Source organism: Chrysemys picta, chromosome 3, assembly GCF_011386835.1.
Source record: "Chrysemys picta bellii isolate R12L10 chromosome 3, ASM1138683v2, whole genome shotgun sequence".
NCBI classification, from domain to species: Eukaryota; Metazoa; Chordata; order Testudines; family Emydidae; genus Chrysemys; species Chrysemys picta.
This window is the reverse complement of record NC_088793.1, coordinates 188088675-188101321: the sequence shown is the minus strand read 5'-3', so window position 1 is coordinate 188101321 and position 12647 is coordinate 188088675. Positions and strand designations below refer to the sequence as shown.

At 41.9% G+C, this 12647-nt stretch overlaps 1 long non-coding RNA gene across 1 annotated transcript in view; it reads right to left on the bottom strand.

Moving 5' to 3' along the window:
- Positions 1 to 9820: 9820 nt before the first annotated feature.
- Positions 9821 to 12647, bottom strand: part of LOC135982076 (uncharacterized) — a 41364-nt gene continuing 38537 nt past the window's right edge. The window contains exon 3 of the long non-coding RNA XR_010599285.1: positions 9821 to 11818. This is a non-coding gene — a long non-coding RNA (uncharacterized LOC135982076). The remainder of the gene's footprint in view (positions 11819 to 12647) is intronic.

The following is a 12647-nucleotide window of genomic DNA, read 5'->3' as shown; positions in this document are numbered from 1 at the left end:
TGTCTTGGTGACATCGACTCTGCAGTCCTTTTTCTCTCTCTCGCTTCCCTTCTCCCTCTCATTCTCTCTGAAATGGTCTGTGCCTCCAGTAATTTACATAATACTCTTCTGACACCTTTACTTTAGTCATCAATCACGGTACCTTCTCTCAGTCTATCTTTTGTCTGAGCATGTCTCTTCTTTATCAGGCCATGCACAAAAGATTAATTTCACAGTTTTTCTCCCTTCTTTCTTTCCTTGCAAGATACAAAGCTCATGAAATGACAGAAGCAAGATAATGAAAACAACAATGCAAGCAATTTTTTTTGTTCTTGCAGGTTGGATCTCAAGATACTTTTTTTAACCTCATTGTGTGCCATCTGTCTTAGAAAAGGTCTGCTCTGTATTTTTTAATACTGTTCTGGTGCTGTTCTGAAGACTACCTGGAAAAAAATTACATATTTAAATCAAGTCATAGGCATTGATTTTTTTTTAACTCTTGCTACACAATTAAAATAAGGGGTCCATCTCTAATGGTGGCATGGGCTACTACACAGTGCCTGCACCCCAATTAATATTAATGAGCTCTTGTGCATAGTAAATTTATGTAATTTGATTGGCTCACACAAGTACATTTCAAACTGTCCTGTAAAGTGAAATTTATGTGCACCATAGTCTAATTTGCATATGCACATGTTCTTAATATTAAATAGTCCAATGGGTTTGAGGAGAGGAAGATAATTTGGGTTTTGGGGGAAAACAAACAAAACAACAAACCCACAAAAGTGGCCCACATGTCTTGAAATAAATTACCCAAAATACAAAATAGACCCAAGTCTCTCCTCTTTCCCCTTATCAGGATCAGCTGAATTAAAATCTTATCACATATTATGCATAGTTTTGGTTCTGACTGCTACATTTTAAAATTTGAAATATTTAACATGCCAAATAGATTACAGAATTTTATGCAGCTGAGTTCAAGTGCAGGCTTATGGAGGTAGGTCAAGGTTACTAGATTTGCAGCCCTGTTCGCGGAAAGGACTATTCTGTTCTTGATACACCCATGTAACTCCCATTAATATTAATGGAAACTATGCAGGTGTATTGAGGGGAGACTGGATCCCTAAGATTGCATGATTTATGAGCTATTTGCAGGATTTACACCAAAGCCAGATGCAATCTGGGTGTCCCCTGAAGAACAGAAAATAGAGGGCCAGGAGAGTGTGGTAGAGTCAACCCTTTTTATACCCATGCAGAAAACCTATCCTGCTTTCTTTCTGTGGCTATAATCCTCTCATGAGCTCAGCCAGGCAGAGCTAAGATGTAGGTCAGATTTACCCAGACCAGCAGAGGGGAATAAAAATCAGGTGGCCTTAATCCACTGTTGTGGCTCCCCAATCTCAGGGCCAGCAGGTGCCATTCGAATCCCCCTGGGCATTCCAACAGCCTTGGCTGTACTCCCTGCAGCATGGGGCATGGAAGGGAGGAGGTAGGAATATTGCCCCAGAGAAGGGAATCCTGGCTTGGAACATTTAACAGAATTACAGCTTCTTTGCACTGCCAGAAGGCACTGGAGAATCAGGGCCAGGAGTTACTAGATCAACGACAGCCTCAACTCCCTATCATCCATAGATATCCATACCTTATACACTACTGATGCCAAAGGAAATCGTCTCCTCATTGGCAGTAGGCTAATCCTGCTATTACTTGTTTTACCTTTGGCTGGCATGTGCAGAACCCACAATTAGACAGCCCGTTCTGACCATCCAGCATTGGTCTACTCCCATACACCAATATATAGAAAGGAACTTGCCAGAAGGGGAATAGAGAGGGGCTGAAAGATGAGAAGAGGAGGCATAGCTCCTAGGACATTTCTGGTTATGGCAGCTGAGAGTGTGCCATGATGAGCAAGGCCCTATATAGCCAGCCCATGGAATGCAGGGACAGTAAGTGACACTTTTCTTTTTAAGAAACTACTGATATGGCAAAAGTTTGTTCTATCATTGTGCTTGTGAAATGCTGATAAAAGTTAGTCAGCCTGATTATATACAGGCAAAGATAAGACAGACATGGAGACTATGTGTATCCAGTAATCATGGAGAAGAACAACATATAGCTACATATTCATGAAACACAGGAGCTGAGGGGCAAACAGCTGTTATTATCACAGTCTTTGGTTTGCTCCTCTTACACACTGGCAGTAATGTTACCAGGGCAGAACTCCTGAGGACATAAGTGTCACCAGAGTCTGGACTTGCTAACTCCTCTACAGTCCAACCAACATCCTTCAGTTGGCTGAGAGTCCCAAATTGCTGATACTAGCCCTGTTTTGGAGTGGGAGTAGCAAGGCAGCAATACCCACTAGTGTACATGACCAATGGCTTCATATTGTCAGTGAACACAAGTCTTCAACGCTGTTCACAGAGCTCTTAGATGCTAGTAAGTACCAACCTGCCACCCATTGCCTTGCTAACAGTTGCCAGAATAGAAGCTGAATCCTGACAGAGGACTCCAGTCCTGGAATCTGATTAGCAGAATACGAGAGGTCTTGATTGGTTCACAGCTTCTGTTTAAATACAGCACAGGAACAGGAAGTTGGACTCCGATCTCCTGGTAACCTGACCGGACGCCCCATCATCTCTGGAATTGGCACTCTCACTGAAAGACTATCCGGATATGTGGACTCTCTACTCAGACCCTATGCCATCAGCACTCCCAGCTATCTCCATGACACAACTGATTTCCTGAGAAAACTACAATGCATTGGTGATCTCCCAGAAAACACTATCCTAGCCACCATGGATGTGGAGGCTCTCTACACAAACATCCCACACACATTTGGAATACAAGCTGTCAGGAACAGTATCCCTGATGATGACACAGCACAACTTGTTGCTGAGCTCTCTGACTTTATCCTCATGCACAATTATTTCAAATTTGGTGACAATATATACTCCAGACCAGTGGCACCGCCATGAGCACTCGCATGGCCCCACAATATGCCAACATTTTTATGGCTGACCTGGAACAACGCTTCCTCAGCTCTCATCCACTCATACCCCTTCTCTACCTACACTACATTGACGACATCTTCATCATCTGGACCCATGGGAAGGAGACTCTGGAAGAATTCCACCACAATTTCAACAGCTTCCACCCCACCATCAACCTCAGCTTGGACCAATCTACACGGGAGGTCCACTTCCTAGTCACCACAGTACAAATAAGTGATGGTCATGTTAACACCACCCTATACAGAAAACCGACCAACCGCTATGCCTACCTTCATGCGTCCAGCTTCCACCCCGGTCACACCACACGATCCATCGTCTACAGCCAAGCGCTGAGGTATAACCGCATTTGCTCCAACCCCTCAGACAGAGACCAGCACCTACAAGATCTTCACCAAGCATTCTCAAAACTATGATACCCGCACGAGGAAATAAGGAAACAAATCAACAGAGCCAGACGTGTACCCAGAAGCCTCCTGCTACAAGACAAGCCCAAGAAAGAAACCAACAGAACTCCACTGGCCATCACCTACAGTCCTCAGCTTAAACCTCTCCAACGCATCATCAGTGATCTACAACCCATCCTGGACAATGATCCCTTGCTTTCACAGACCTTGGGAGGCAGGCCAGTCCTCGCCTACAGACAACCCGCCAACATTAAGTATATTCTCACCAGCAACCACACACCGCACCATAACAACTCTTACTCAGGAACAAACCTCGATGCCAACTCTGCCCACATAGCTACACCAGCGACACCATCACAGGACCTAACCAGATCAGCTACAACATCACTGGTTCATTCACCTGCATGTCCACCAATGTTATATATGCCATCATGTGCCAGCAATGCCCCTCTGCTATGTACATTGGCCAAACTGGATAGTCCCTACATAAAAGGATAAATGGACACAAGTCAGATATCAGGAATGGCAATATACAAAAACCTGTAGGAGAACACTTCAACCTCCCTGGCCACACAATAGCAGATGTAAAGGTAGCCATCTTACAGCAAAAACACTTCAGGACCAGACTCCAAAGAGAAACTGCTGCGCTGCAGTTCATTTGCAAATTTGGCACCATCAGATCAGGATTAAACAAAGACTGTGAATGGCTAGCCAACTACAAAAGCAGTTTCTCCTCCCTTGGTGTTCACACCTCATCTGCTAGAAGAGGGCCTCATCCTCCCTGATTGAACTAACCTCGTTATCTCCAGACTGATTCTTGCCTGCATATTTATACCTGCCTCTGGAAATTTCCATTACATGCGTCTGACGAAGGGGGTATTAACCCACAAAAGCTTATGCTCCAATATATCTATTAGTCTTTAAGGTGCCACAGGACTCTTTGTTGCTTTTTACTGACCCTATCTGACTCTCCAATTTGCCCTCTGGCTTCGCCTTGGACTCTGAGTGCCTGAGTCCTGCTCTGACCACTAGGTAAAGCTGCCCATGCCCTGGTTGTGACATGTGTTCCTGAATTGCCACACCTCATTTATGAGCATGGGTAATGTAGTATCAGCTAAAAGAACAGGAGTACTTGTGGCATCTTAGAGACTAACAAATTTATTCCACTCTATATGCATCCGAAGAAGTGGGCAGTAGCCCACAAAAGCTTATGCTCTAATAAATTTGTTAGTCTCTAAGGTGCCACAAGTACTCCTGTTCTTTTTGCGGATACAGACTAACACAGCTGCTACTCTGAAACCTGTAGTATCAGCTGTGATGCGCCTATAACAAATCTTCCCCTTTATTTTTAAGGCATACTGTGTTATCTGTAGCACACTAGACAAGAAGGATTAGATGAATATATTCTCATATCGTATACCCGTAGACACAAATACACATACACCCCAACTATAATGATGCCTGTAGACCTTTCATAATATTTCAGCAAACCTCTCCTTTCCTCCCAAAATTGAGTTGTTTAATTGAAAATCACCACTGCAAATTTCCTAAAGTTACGTTCCATGAGGATTTTTAGAATCTACTGTGTTGCATTGCAAACTATCCCTAGCACTTGTATTAAGTATAATCACATTGATTTCAGTAGGTCTTTCTGCACTAAGAGTTACCTTAACAGGTAGCTTTATGCTCCTAATGCCATGTCACTTTAAAGCTTGTGCAAGGGCAGGAGTATATTTTCAGGGTGGTGTACAGGGGCTTAGCAGTAGCATAACCCCTCCAGGCTCCTTGAAGCTTCGCCTAAGCGATGTGTATTCTAACTTTTCCATGCCGTATCTCTGTGCAAAACTAAAACTGCAAGGGAAACAAGCATGTGGGTGCACAGATATATGTGAGTCCACGTCACACTTATACAGCTGGTTTTAACCGTGCCAACTTGTGGATGTGTGACTACATCTGCACTGTGTAAAACTTGGGTGGGGGAAGGATATGAGTGGAGCTACAAACTCACAATTATTGTAATTTTCTAAGCAAACTGTATGGGCTGTTTCCATTAAGCCGAGATTTATAAAAAAGCATCAGCTGAGTAACTGTTGATTTTACAGTGGAACCTGCCTATGATCAATCTGAATAAAATGAAATCCTATGTATGGTAGCAATGAATGAGAACTGCAAAGGACAGGAGCTCATGAGGACTCCCCCAAAGTTGAGGAGTTTTTAGAGGTAGGAGTTTTGTTAAGACCTTTATGAACATAGAGGGCACTCATGAAATTCAACTGTGGAGTCTTGCTCCAGGCCACTCTGTGCAGTTTATTGTACCAAAGAAGAAAAGCCCCAGATCACAATGTACAAACTGCAACTCTGGTTATAGAGAATCTGCAGCTGCTGATCATCTCCTGTGAGGTGCTTAGGTGCTCTGATTCTTTGTCAGTCAATCAGAGTTGAGGGTGCTCAGCTCCCGGCTGGATCAGGTCTAGAGTGAAGTTGACCTAAGAAAAAGAATGACTTGTCTTTAAGAGGACTCCACTTATAAACTGAATATATATAATAAAAACAGGAAAGCCTCTAGTCGCTCATTTTAGCTGCTAAGATGCCTTTAGGCCGACATTCCTGCTGTGAAAGGGGTTATGGACATGTCATATGGGGGTCAGCAGTGAAAAATATACCCAACGTTTGTTATTCTTAAGTCTAAATCAAAAACCTTTTTGCACAATTCACTAAGGGACGTTTTACTAGAAAGCTGAATGTGGTATTTGGTATTTCTGTGGGCATCCTTTTTTGTTATAGGAAGGATAAGAGGATTGCTTGAGAGACAATAGCATGACTCCGTCACATATTGCTAAATAATGAAATACAAAACTTGGCCTAGAGTAAGGACAATTGCAGAGGCTTCAATTAAATCTGAGAACAGTGTTTAATGAATGAGAAAAGGACGCTTAAAGTATGGTGATATATTACTGGATATTACATTAGCGCTTTGTTGTTTTAATAAAAGTGCTAGAGCAGATGGTCATCTGGTGGCATTGTTCAGGGAGGACAGTTTATTTTTGTTTATTGTTTATGTTTAACCTCCATTGTTTATATACATTTATTCTGACTTTTATTTCATTAATTGTCACTGTCATTTAAAAATAATAATTAATAATAGCTATTTACTAAGCAGCTCTGCTGATGTGCTCATCAATGTAAAGAAACCCTGAAACCATTATTAGATTATAGCATTATTACTTTGTGTTCTGACCTGTATCTGTAGCCTTTCAATACACTATGCCTGCTGTGAGTAAGAGCCATTTTGCCCGTGCAGTGTTGTTGCATGCAGAAATCCTTGAGGCAGGCGGGAGGCAGCAACCCAGAAGTCACTACACTTCTTTTAAAAAATGTTAAATGTATAGATCCCCAGTGCCATATACTAGATATTAGCAGGAAGTCATGGGGTTGGGGTCCTGGCCTGGCCCCCATAAAAGCACCTCACTTGGGGTATAGGGTACTGCGAGAGCATTTTAGCCATCCTCTGCTTCTTTTTTTCAGAAGAGCATTCTTCCTGTGCTTGGGGGGTGTGGGTGGGAGATGAAGAAATTCCTTCGTATCCATAAGCATGGGCCCAAGGGTCCATTTGCATGGAGCAATTGCAGGAGCTTAGGCAATGAAGAGGCTGGGAAAAAAAGCTACATATCATAATGTATTGTTTTTTATTAGTAGTACCTAGTTGCCTGAGTGCCTATCACACATACCTCAAAAATTTAATGCAGCAAACCGTGTGTGTGCGTGTATGTGTGTGTAATTTCTGAAGAATGTAAATTTCCAAGTGTTTTAAATGGTTGTCAGAAAAATGTCTCTGTTTAGATTTCCTGGTGTGACACGTCATTGCTGTGACTTGTCTGATCAGATCACATCAGTCATGTCCCATTATATAAGTGATGAAACCTTGGGTGACTTAAGTGACATAACCTGATGCATCTCAGCAAGATTGTAGCCACTGTCAACTTAAAAAAAAGTTGGGAGACCCGGTAAACCCAAATCTGCTTTTGTTTTGTTTTGTTTTGTTTTAAATGGTTCCTGTTCCATTGGGGCTCCTAGGTGCTACAAAAGAACAAATTATAAGTAATAATAATAGCACCAAGTGCCAAACAGTGGGGAGAGCTTCAACCTCTTGGAATTGGATAGTGCATGGTCATGTCTGGATGCATATCACAGCTCCCTGAAAGAAAGGGTTTGGAGGGAGATTTTTCAGAGGCACTATGGGCAGTTCAGCTCCCGCTGAAAGTCAGTTGGGTGCCTATCTCCCAGCTGTGCCTCTCAAAATCTCCCCCCCAAAGCCTGAATCTCCTGCAACTATGCACCTGGGAATGGGGTGGTTAAATGACCAATTTAAAAGGCGTTTTTATTATTTTAGATCTAAGAAGAAAAGATGAAAAGTCTTGCTGTTGGTGCTGATTGGAGTTTCTAGCCAGAGCAGGGGATGTGCTTTGTGTGAGTGGGGAGGTATGGGTGATGTGGCTATAGCTTCTGGGGAATGAATATTATTTGACTCTTTTACCTGTAGAGTTTCTTCAGAAGGTTCCTTTTTTTCACGAATGTGCAACCCTTTAAATGGCCCATAATATCTAATTTATGTAACACCATTTATTCACACGACACCCTCAGGCAATGTATCTAGGAAGCGCACTGCTAGGTCTTCCTGTGAAAGAGGGTATAGTCAATACTTAACATTATATTGATTATAGCAAGCAACTGACAAACAATTGATTTTGTAAATACAAACCTGAGAAGATGGTATGAGACAGCTGGGTTTTCCATGTGATCAGACAGATTTGGCATCTGTAATATAATTAATAGTCACAGACAATAGGAAGATATACTCCTTTCTGTGCCCACAAATCATGCTCATTAATACTAATGCGAGTCATCTTGAAAGGTGACTAAACACAGAATCAATAAAGACATAATGGGAAAACCCCATTTTCAGATGGAACGTATTGAGAATAATTTCTATTTCTTTGACTGGTATACAATCAACTCCTGATCACCAAATACACACAGCAACATTTGATGTATTGGTCAATGGTTATGATATGTAGAGTTCTATCTATATGTGTCCCCAAGATCAATGGGAGCTGTGTACCAAGCTCCCCTTTGTTGTTTGGAAATTACACCCACTGTCTATACTGTCTAGCTACATCACATGCATTAGCTGAGGGCTAGTTGATACAGTAAGAGTATGACTGTGTACAATCAGACTGTGTCTTTACAATAGGACCTATATAAAATCACAAGATGGTTTAACACCTTATTATAGATTTCCTGCATGGAATTTTAAATGTATAGTTACCTAGACCTGTTTCTTAGGATTGTGTAAGTGCACAGTACTTTGTTTTTTATTGTAAACACAATTAATTAATATTCTATCATGCCACTGGCTCACTTTCTCTTAAAAGGAAAATCACATAAAAATCCCTATGTCTATGCACCAGCTGGTATAACATCTTCATTGCCCAGGTATAATAGCAAGCAACACCCCAGTACTGCTCCTGCTCACGAGTGGGTGGGTGCGACCCTGCTCCGTGCCAATCGGCTTGGCATATGTCCTGTGTGAGCAGGAAAGAATTATAGATATGAATTGGGCAATTGGTTCACCAAACATGCTGTATTTGTCATAGCTTCTTTTTCCAGGGGATAATATAATGTGACTGTGCTGTGTGCATATTTGTAAATTACCATATGATGAATACAGTTTCATACTGCAGCAAACCCTTTCTCTTGACAAAGTGCTTTGCCTATTCCCAGTTCTCCCTGGCCTCTGTTTGTGTTAATTTTACACTGAAGGATCAACATGCCCAGGATGCATGCATGCATCCATCTCTCTCTCTCCCTCTCAAAGGAAATTAGTGCTTTCCTGTCACTGCAGGTGATGTGAAAAGAGGAGGAAGTACACAAACTGATTTATCTGAAGCTGTCAGCTGTTTTGAGGATGTCGACTACTAAGGGTGTCAGCTCCTCCTCAGTAGTTGGCTGGTTCTGAAGAAGACCCCATCCCTCATTAAAAGAGCACTGAGCTGCACTTGAAAGTGACTTTCCCACTTGTTCTCTTCTCACAAACATCACAATAACAGATTCTCTCTTTAAAGTGGCATGATCTTCATGCCAGGCCCAAGCAGCTTTGTAAAAGACACCTATGCAGTACTTGGTAGTACCAGTACCTGCTCTGCAAGTTTCACTTAAGGTATAAGCTAGACTCTATCATCGTAGATGATGGTTATAGAAAATCAGTATGCCATGTTCAGTTTCATCCTTTATTTACATTCTGTATCACAATAAACATTTTCCTAGCAATGCAACTTAAGAGTCAAATCTAATATCCTACAATGCCTCTCCGCAAATGAATATGAGAAATCATGGTTGTAAGAACCTGGTACAACTTGAAAATGAATCAACATTTCCTACTGTCATTTTAAAAGACTCCCCTTCCCACCTCCCATCCCAGCCTTATGAGAAATGTGGAACCTGAACCTGAATGATTTAGTAACTCCTGATTTTGCCCATTGAGCAGTATTCCAAACAGAAGCAAACCAGAATGTTATTGATACTTGTACGATTAGATCTAAATAGATGGAAACCTTGCAATGATACATTCCCTAGGGGGAGTCCAATATCTTTCATATTAAAATTCCCCAGCCCAGGGGGAATATCACCTGGTAATAAAGATGTCTATCCTCATTTAGAGAGGTTGTACTATTAAAGCATTGGATTGGGATTTAGGAGATCAGATTTTAATTTCTGGCTTTGCCACAAACTTCCTGCGTGACCAGGGGCATATTACTTAATCTCCCTGGCCCTGATACAAGAAAACCCTAAAAAGTATGTGCTTAAATCTATCCCAATTCAGGACAGCACTTAAGCATGTGCTTAACTTTAAGCAGGTGCTTAAATCCCAGTGAAATCAATCAGTTATCAGTTAGTGCTGTCCTGAGCAAAGATGGACTACAGTGAGACTTAAGCCCATGCATTAGTGCTATCCTGAATAAGGATACTTGCCTCAGTTAGTGATCCAGTTCCCCATCTGTAGAAGGAGAGATACCAATACATTTTGTGGGGTTTAACACAATGGAGTGCAGATCTCATTTGAGGCCTCTACGGTAATATCAGTTATGAACCAGTCCATAGGTGATACTTCCTAAGAGTGAGCTGATCATCACTGATAACAGCTGAGCAGTCAGGTACATAGTTGCTGCCTTCCTTTCCAAGATGAGAGAGACCTTACAATACATCGTTTCAGAGACGGTTAAATAATAACAAAACTTCATTTGCGGCATCCCCCAAATGAGACTTCTTACAAGGAAATGCTTCCCTATATACTTCAGCCTGGACGTCCTGGATGGCAGAGAAGGAGAGACACAGTACAAACTATGTGAAGGTTTGCTGAGATTCACACGCCTTTTGAGGGGTCCTGAAGCCATTTTCAAAGTGAACTTGGTCCGAACTGGGTCTTTACCATACAAAATGTAGAGAGTTAGGATGATTCTCATGCCAAAGCAGGTGAAACTCAACCATTCCATGTTCAGGTTTGGAGTTCATTTGGACCCCAAAGTCAAAGCAAAACTTGGGGAACTGCTGAACCTATATGGATTGATACTAAAGAAGATATTTTCATAACTCTTGGCCAAGCAGTTGAGGGCCACCACTCTTTTATTCTGAGACACAATGTTTACAAAGCAAAGTTCTCAGCACTGGTCGAACTATTCCCAGAGAAGTCAGCAGCAAAACTCCCATGGAATTCAGTGGCAGCAGAGTTATGCCATCACTGCGCACTTTTGAAAATCTCACCCATGTTTACAGAGTAATGTCCTTAGCTAATGTGGAACCAGTCTAAAAATGGGATGGCAAATGGTTTATGAACTTGAAGCTGGCCTGCTGTACTGCTCATGTCCCAAAAGCACAAACGAATGGCAAGACAGACTACTAGTACAAGCAGCAGGATCTAAAATGTTGTCGTTGCTTTCAGAACACGTTTTGCAGTTTGCAAGAAATAAGAAGCGCTTCTCACCATGCAAATTAACATCTTGGTGGGCTAGGGTTCCTGGGGCTTCCTTTTAAATGAATAAGAGTGAGATATCAAAGATGGGCTTGAGCTGCAACATCTGGATAGTAATCCCAAACTGAGCACTCCCAAACTTCAGAGGCATTCAGGTCTGTGCTTCGGTTTGGCCCATTATAGACACAGGGGCTATCCTTTGAATCATATCTGGATTCATATTCAAAATGTGGAGATATCTGGATCCAGGGGTTAGTTTAAGGCCCCTCTCTGCATAATTCAGAGCAGTTCTTTAAAAAGAGACTTATCATCACACCTTCTTATATGCATCCTGGTTTTGATATTAAGGGTGAAAAATCATTTAGGGTCCCCTAGGGTGAGCACTCAGAGAAAAGCTGAAAGAAACATTGTGGTTATAAATCAGATTTTTTGTTAATACATTTTCATTCACTTTTACAGAATTGACCCCATTGCTCAACAATTAAAAAAACCCATATTGACTGCAATGCTCCACCTCTGACCTAGTGGAACATTGCCTCAGTGATCCCATTATCTCCACACTGAATGCTGAGACCATGGTTAATAATTAGTTATCTGAGCTTAAATGAAATTGCACAACTGATTCTCTGATTTACTGGCAGAATAGGAGAGTGAAGCAGCCAGACCCTTTCAATGCTGGCAGAGAAACGTAGTGTTTTGTGCCAGCCTGAAGGCCAACGTGAAGTTCAGGAAAGCAGGCATGAAAAAGGCCCAACCGTGCCATTGGCTTTGCATTGCATTAGGATACTGACACTGGACTGTAAACATTCACTATTGCAGGTTACCCCACAACTCAGATGTCTGTCCTACCAGCTGAACTCACTACCATGAGTATAAACATATCACTGCTACAGCAAAGTCAGAGCCATGTAAAAATTTTCACACTTGTATGGGAAATGGGGGGAAAGGAAAGTTTTCATCATTTTCCCTCAAAAAGAGGAAGGAGAAGCCATTTTTGGATGAGGATTTTTGCAAAGATTTCTTTCAGGTTAAAAACTGTTTATTGCCTGTAAAACTGCTCTTCCATACTTCACAAAGCCGCCATCTCTACCTTGTCTGGCTAGCCTGACTTGTTCAAATTGTGATAAATGAATATCATGAATAGAGAAGAAGGATGTTCTTGTAATCAAGGCTCTGGACTGGGCTCAGGAAACTGGGCTTCAGTTCCCAACTCCACTGCAGTCT